General features: G+C 33.8%; 1 long non-coding RNA gene across 3 annotated transcripts; it reads right to left on the reverse strand.

Annotated features, from left to right (window-relative positions):
* Positions 1-2,753: 2,753 nt before the first annotated feature.
* LOC131662600 (uncharacterized) lies at positions 2,754-8,222 on the reverse strand. Of its 3 annotated transcripts, none has more exons than XR_009301733.1 (7): positions 7,007-8,215; positions 6,173-6,520; positions 5,989-6,060; positions 5,539-5,743; positions 4,041-4,181; positions 3,634-3,915; positions 2,766-3,562 (listed from the first exon to the last, which is right to left on the reverse strand). It is a non-coding gene; the product is annotated as an uncharacterized LOC131662600 (long non-coding RNA). The 3 variants fall into 3 exon arrangements; XR_009301732.1 differs by having other exon boundaries at positions 2,772-3,562; positions 4,041-4,154; positions 7,007-8,213; XR_009301731.1 differs by having other exon boundaries at positions 2,754-3,562; positions 4,041-5,743; positions 7,007-8,222.
* Between the last annotated feature and the right edge of the window lie 263 nt (positions 8,223-8,485).

Consider the following 8,485-nt stretch of genomic DNA (forward strand, 5'->3'; position numbering starts at 1 on the left):
GTTATAAGAAAATAATCACAAGCCCTTTTTTCTACCCAAGTGTTTTTCAATCTCTCCAATTCTCTATATATGAATCCCACGAGCCTAATGTAGACAGAAGTGTTTCTTAATTTCCTTAGACATCTCAAAAGATTAACTTGATTCCAAATACTCCAATGAATTTTAACTTTTGCCTCTCCATGTTTTCTAATGATTCCTAACATATTTTTCTATCTTCAATCGCAAAGTTCTAAAAATTGTAAAGACAAGAATGATAAACACACATATTGATAATGTTGAAACTCAACCAATACTTAACAGACTCAAAAAACAACCCATTAATTTTTAGAATAAAAAAGATTAAAAAGTTGTATCGTCCCATCGCGAAAAGAACCCGAGCGCATCACACGCTCGAAATACAACTGATTAGAAAATTAGCAAGTGTACTATTTTCACCGATGTAGTAATAATAGGGGTTATCCCCAGTATCGATCTTGAGGACTGCGTAGGAAATATAAGTGATTATGATGACTCAATTGAACAAAAGAACATGGGGGTTTAGTGATTGTTAGGGAAAAAAGGTCACGATAATAAATTAAATCAAAGCGTAAAATAGTTTTGTAAGCAATATAAGAAAGCATGAAAGGGTGAGATGTATGAATTTCCTTGTAAAAATCTTTAATCCATGTTTTATGAAATATTGTTAGAATGATCCAATATCGAATCTCAAGAGTTGTTTTCCTTAATTCCTTAACCGAACACCTTTGATATTCTTCTTAATCCTAATTCCCTAGCTATTAAAGGTGATATCAAGCAATTTAAATTGTTTAACAAGAATTTAACGGTTACTACGGCTAAATCCTCATTCCTAAGCGATTTCCCCATAGTAATATTGTGCAAACAACGTTAAGGTGGTTTGTCCGACCTAAACCTTAACTGTAAATCAAGAAATATTTGTCCGATAGAAAAAGCATGAAGATCTTTTCACAGTAAATTAACTCATAAAAACATCAATAGCATAAATCAATGGCAATTAGGTTCATCACAGTTGCAATTCAGGGACACCCCCTAGCATTGGGGGGTTTAGCTACTCATAGTATTCAAAACAATTACAAAATGAAGTGTAGACATTACAAAGATTATGGATTCTGTTGATCTTCAATTGCGGTTACTCTTGAAGATCTTCGTTCTCCGAAACCCTTGCTAGCTCTCCTCTCTTATGTAATTCTTCAATATGATCAAAGATGCATCTGTGTTTCCTCAAATCAGGTTTAAATAGTGTTAGGTCATTCCTCAATAATGCAAGATATCCAAAATACCCTTAATGATCCAATAAACTCAGAAACTCCAAAAGTCATAATTCCTAGCGCCTTTGTTGACACGGACGTGTCATTGGACACGAGCACCCGTGTCAACTTCTGTCCCTTGCCTCTATCATGTCTTTTGGTGCAGGAAGTTTGACACGAGCCTTGTTGTTTGACACGGGCACCCGTGTCCCAGCCTGTCTTGTCTCTCATTTCATTCTTCTTCTTTTTTTTTCATCTTCTCCTGATACGGCCCTTGTCAGGTGTCATGGATGGTTGTGTCAGGACCTCTGTAGCTTCCATATTTCTTCCGCTTTTGTGCTCATTCTTTGGAGATCTTCGCTTGCACCTGAAATCGCCAACAACTACCAAACCAAAACATCAAAAGCAACTACTTCACATGAAATTCAGACGAATGCAATGCAAAAATACCAGACATGAAAACTGAAACAACTTACGATAAAAGACAAACCATTGTGTTACCGAAATGACAAATTTTTTGTCGAATGATTGGTGAAAACTAGGTAGAATTGGTGACCTATCAACAACAGAGTCGCCACTGAACTTTATTTATTCCAAAAGGAAAGGAAAAATATCGATAAAACTCACGAAAGAAAAGATAAGATGGTCATCGCAACCAAATTAAAATTCGGTATGATACAATATATTTTATTTTAATTATAAATTAAAATATTTGAAACTAGTAGTTTAAAATATGATGTTACTATCGTATAATTTTATCTAAATAAGAGGCGAGACTCTTTTACAACTAGATGATATTTTTAAAATTTATTTTTATACTAAAATATTCTATTTTATTTAGAGAGTAATACTCAATTTGCTTATATAAAAATATTTTATTTTATTAATGTAGATATATTGATCCTCGATGTTTCTTAAGTGATTGTTACTATTAATGTTTTGAATTATTTTATTTTAGTAATGTATAGGGAAATATTTATATTAAAATCTGAGCAATATAATGATTATGATATTATTTGATTTGAGTATTTAATTCATTTGTGAGTAATAGTCAGAGCTAAAAGAAACATACGAGTAATGGTTGATTGTGGAAATAAGAGGTTGATTTGTTTGATGAAGGATACTTATTAGGAGTGAAACAACACCGTAATCTCAATTCCTCATCACTATTTGTTTGATGAAGGATACTTATTATTTATTTTAGATTTCATATATTTTCCATTTTTTCTCTAAATTTTCATATATATCTTATTAACAATTCGACATATTTTGAATATCACTAATCCTTTTAAAACATACCTTAAATCTATGATATAAATAGAAAACAAGGTAAGCCAAATAATTTTTGCAAGCATTATATAATCTCTTACAGCTTGATGTGGTCGTTGCAGTGTTATGATTCGTTTTTTATTGTGATTTACAATTACATCGCAATTGCAGCTTGATGCGAATGTAGACATGTCTACGCCAAACAAGTGAAAAGACAGCGCTTTTTTTGGCTTTAGGCAGCGCTTTAAAGCGCTGTCTATTCCACCGCTGCCGTAGGTAAAGGCAGCGTTTTTTTTCACCTTGAAAGCGCTACTAAAGACCCCCTTTAGCCAGCACTTTTACTTATAAAGCGTTGCTAAAGGCCAAATTTAGGTAGCGCTTTTTCTAAAAGCGCTGCTAAAGGTCCCCTTTAGGCAGCACTTTTCTCAACTTTAGACAGCGCTTTTCATTAAAAGCGCCGTCTATTCCCCCTATCTAAAAATTGTTTTCACTTAAAACAAAGCGCTGCCTATTATAAGTCAGCATATATGCACCAGATTTTCTCCATTTTTGCACCAGGTTTTTACCAGAATTTGCACCAAAATTTCATAAACTTGAAACAAATTTGTAGCTTCAATATAAAATTTGAAACAACAACAACATCAATATACATATTCAATCCATACACTAAGAGAATACCGAGAACAATAACTCATACAAAATCTCAGAACCTAAGTTATGTCAACATGGATTCTATTCAAGAGGATTCAATTTTAAAAAAAAACCTAAGTTATGTCAACAAATACAAGCATTTTCATGGTGAATTCTTCCTAAGAGCTAAGACAAGTTGTTCATTCTTGAGAGTATTCAAATGCCTTCTTCATAAGATAAGGGTACATCAAAGTATCCTCACACCACAACGAAGTTGTTGCATAATATTGAAGAATTATTTAATGTCTGGTTTTAGAAAAGGGCCAGATAGTTTTTCCTTGCCTTTTACCTTTAATTTCTTTTGTAAAGCCAAATAGTTTTTCATCTCATTCTGCAGCCTGAAAGATAAAAGAATAATTTGTAAATATTTTCAAAATTTCACGTTCCAGCATAACATTGGTATTCATACCTTCTCTTTTGAATCAAAATACTATTCAGTGCCTTTTCATGAAAAGGACTGAAAAGAGAAAATATGTGTATCCAGTGCTTTGTCCTTTCCAAAAGGATCTGCTGCATAGAAAGCTTTGGCACATTGTAGAGCACTAATTCGTATATCCACAGACTTATCAGAAAATCTTTTCAGAAACTCCAAAAAAAGATCATGAAACTTCTATGCAACACGGTGTTCAGGAAGTGCAAAAAGTTTCCCCACCAAATTAACGGCTTTTAACCGAACATCAACCTGATCAGCCTACAAAATTGATTGTAAATATGATAAAAATGTTAGAATAAGAATATCAATATATTAGGAGAAAAGGAACAGAATAAACGTGTCAAAAACTGATTTCGGCCAATTGACTAAAAGGGAGGATATACCGATAACTTTCAATTAAGCAAGGGATGATTGCGAGAAGCATTTGAGGCGCACACTGAAAAACTTGAAAGATGATTTCATGGTAAAATTCTTTGAGCCCGCTGCCCACGGCATCTCTGTCATATATACAAGAAGATAAAAAGCTGCAAATTATGAGGTTCAGCTCATCATCCTGAGCAGAATTTCGGATTACTGATGCAGCAAGTTGATAAGAAGCACAAGTTGCAAAAAGAAGTTATAAAATATAAATATAACTAACAAGTGAATTGACAAATGAAATTAAGTTCTATTTTAAGATATAATATGACATTTTACAATTTATATAACATTCTATTTCAATTATATTTTATAATAATACATTTAAATATGTAAAAGTTTAATATTGGCTAATATATTTAAGTTAATGAAAAGGTTTTAAAATCTAATATAATAATAATAATAGTAACAAAAGATGTTATGTCTAGTTTTATATTGGCTAATATATTTAAGTTAATGAAAAGTTTAATATTGGCTAATATATTTAAGTTAATGAAAAGGTTTTAAAGTCAAGGTCCCTGTGAGCTGGCAAAGGCTATTGACTACCGGTTTGGCTAGTTTTAGACCACTCATATTCAACTCCGAAAACCTACAATGAGAATATTTAATTTAAACATCTATATGCCCTTTGCAGCTTTATTTGAGGCATCTCACCTGCCACAAATGCACTGTATCATCTTACTATCTCAAAAGGAGAAAAAATGGATCTTTCATAATTATAAGTAAGGACTACACCATACTCATAGAACAGAATACATACAAATTACACCAGATGTAAAAGAGCACTGAATAGAAGTCAGGACTAAAAAAATGTGACCGACAAAGCCCCAATTGTTTCCGAACAGGTTTATATTTTAGAAATCTCGATTGAAGTTTCCTAGCATACTAATTTATTAGTATAAAGTGAAGCCTTTGATGTGAATTAGTTATCGAGGTAAAGTTCTGAGAATGGAGAAGGGTTATATCAAGAAACACCTTTAACTCTTCTAGCATAAAATCCCAGACATTTTCAGACATTTCATTCCAGGAATGAGAAGAATAAAGTAAGGTCCTCTTGATGTTCAAGTGAGTGACCTTACATGTGTAAGGGGAAGTTTAAGTCTACTTCTGCTCCAAAACAGTGAGTTGTCCTCCCTAGTCCAGATAAGGTGCATAATTTAATTCTAGAAGGAAAAGGGTCTCTTGGCTAAGTTTATTGGATCAGTGAACCCTTGTTTCATTCATTTTCCATTCTTTTGCGTCTAAAACTATTTTCTCAGGTTTAAATTTAGGCAATTTATTTTTCCTAAAGGTATCCAAGACTTAATTTACGAACATAAGCATAACAGAGTCCAAAAGTGAAATATGATGAATTCAAAATGCAACACTTTACTTTTAAACATACTTCAAATGCTATTACCATAACAAAAGAGCAAAAAAAGTCTTGACCAATTTCCCAGTTGTTTAACAAGGAAAGCTTCTTACCCACTGTATTCAAGCTATTTTCCTTGTGTCGCGGCTGTACTGCTATATTTGCGCTTTTGGATTGGTCTAAAACAATTTTCACCTCACTTTCTATTTGTTTCTTACCACCTGTGGATGATTCGACACTCTTAGCTATATTTAGGTCACAGATTGCATCTCTATTATTTCCCAAGGAGACATTTGCCTTTCCTCTCTTATACCATGCCTGATGCCAAAATAAAGAGTTACTTGAATAAGAATAAAAATTAGAATTCAAGTTTGCATCCTTATTCTTTATAATAGTCAACTACATCAAACACTGATTCAACAAATCATGAAATTTTATTGCACATATCAAAACTAACCTAATACAAATGCAAAAAATCCCATCCCGTTCTATACTATTGAGTAACATTAACTACATAAACCAAATAAACTAGGATTATGAATAGTAACTGAAGCAAAACATACCTTTGAATAGCTTGGACATATCTGAAGAGCTCGATTGCAATCTCGCAAGCATTCTACTAAAAGATTCATTTTCTGCAGGGAAAACACCCGCATTACGGAAATAACATCAACCCTTGTATATCATATATAAAAAGTGATTGTGAGTAGGTTAAGAGGTTAAGACTAATATTAAAATTGAACTTACATGCAAAACAGTAGCTCGATTTATAAACAAAGTCGCAATCAAATTATTTTCAATTGCACCAACATGAAAAGGAGCCCTGCGCAATGCCTGTATCTCAAATTACAAAAACAGATTAAAGAACCGCGTTAACCAACCAGGAGGTTCAGGAGCCATGACTCTAAGTAATTCAATGACGCAAATGGCAACCACAAGTTTGACATCCTTATCCTCATGACAAAGCAAACCACCATAAACCAAAGCATCAATCAACGGCTTCAAAGTAACATCTCGTTTCTTTGAAGATTGTACACCCTTGGCTACTTCCGGCCGAGGAGACTGTTCTAACTTAGACAAAGCATCTGCAGCTTTCTACAAAAGAGAATAAAATAACAATGAACAATAGTAGTAGTAATTCAACTGATTCAGTTATATTCTCAGGAAAAGTAACTATTATTCAACTGATTACTATATAATCAAACGAATTCAACTAAGCAAATCCATAACTAGGAGTATCTTACGGGTGCATATACTGCATTAGAGTTACAGCACTATCAATTGCACAATTCAGAAACTAACGAGTAGCGACTATTGAATTAGGTTTTTATCATGGATGAAAAGAAAACAACAAAAAGAAGTGCGTAATACAGCAACCGCCTGCATCCTAACTCGGTCATCAAAGTCTAATAATCGACCTTCTACAGATGTTGCTCGGTTGAAAGGATAACAGTAATTACTAGGATGAAATTATGTGGGCATTGAAAATTAAAAACAGAACTGCTTAGTTGAAAGGTATTCAGAAATTACTAGGGTGAAATTATGAGGGCATTGAAAAATGAAAACAAAACAAAACTATACCTGAAGCCATCCACTGCCCTGAAGCTTCAATCGAAATCGAAATTGAGCTCATCGACGAAATCATCGGCCGCGATTGAATCTTCTATTTTGATTTATTAACCGAATCTGCAGAACCCTGAACAATATCAAAAATCAAGAACCCTAAAAAGTGGGGAAGATGACGCAAACCAGAATTTGCGATAAAATGGAACTCTAACAACAATAGTTGCTGGGTCAAATCCAACTTCGCTAGAATGATAGTAACCATAGGTGACGACCTTCATCTTTGCAAGCAACTTCTGCGATGATTGTTTGGCTTCAACAGTGTGGCTGGGTTTTAGGGTACCACTTCTCGTTGTGTAGTTAGAAACGATGAAAGACCAACAAAAACGATGCGAGATTGCATGTGGGTCTTGGTCGATTCTGGGCGTGAGCATGATTTAGGGTTAGGATTGTTGTTGAAAGCGGCGGAGAAGAAAATGATAGGAAGAAGACGAGAGAGTATGGAGATAAGAGAGAGAGTTTTGCGTTAGAATGAAAAGAAAATGAAAAATGAAAAAATATAAAAACCCATTAGTGAAAAGCGCTGCGTAAGCCCACCCTTTAGGCAGCACTTTTACATAGCGCTGCGTAAGCCCATCCTTTAGCAACGCTTTCTCAATGCGCTTTCTAAAACCACCCTTAAGCAGCGTTTCTTGAAACCACTTCACCCCTTTAGGCAGCGCTTTTATAGAAAGCGCTGTCTAAGGTATATGTCAAAATTTCCGTGTTTTTAAAAGGACTTTTACCAGCGCTTTTGGTAAGAAGCGCTGCCTAAGGTGTGCTGCCTAATTTTATTTTTGGCGTAGTATATACACTACCGCAACCGTAATTTTGCGGCCGCAAAAGTATAATAACCCAAACTTAGCCAACTCATTCTTGTCCGCAAAAATGATAAGGAACCCCTTTTGCATGGATGGAATAAGAAGCTTCTCATATCTGGTTTATCACAAACTACCCGCTTTCAAAGTGGTTGGTTGGTTTGACTTTGATGCATGCATGCATCTTACATTTCAATACTTGGTTTGAAACCAGCAATAGAGAGACAGAGAAAGCAACCAGGATAAAAAAGGTGTCGTCAACTTGTTATTCTATATGGTTCAATTGTATTTAAACTTAGTCATTAATTCTATCAACAATTATCTTAGAAATGAAGCAATGAAATATGACTTGTTTGGAGGAACAATAATCACAACGGGGATAAAATAATGTCATTGTGTTTTGATAAAAACTGCTGGTTTCTGTTTGTAAATTATTAATAATATGAGTGTTCTAAAATGACAAAAAAATATGTTAGTGAATTTGAATTTTGAATTTGAAAGTTGGCAACACTTTATGAAGTGTTGCAGAATAAAAACATGCAACTTTTGATAAATGTTGCAATAAGCCAAGTATTGTAACTTTTAGAAAAAAAAAATTGTTTCTCCAAGGGTCGTTATCTTGTGAAACAATACTAAAGTG

This window comes from Vicia villosa, linkage group LG3 (genome assembly GCF_029867415.1).
Source record: "Vicia villosa cultivar HV-30 ecotype Madison, WI linkage group LG3, Vvil1.0, whole genome shotgun sequence".
Taxonomy (NCBI): Eukaryota; Viridiplantae; Streptophyta; class Magnoliopsida; order Fabales; family Fabaceae; genus Vicia; species Vicia villosa.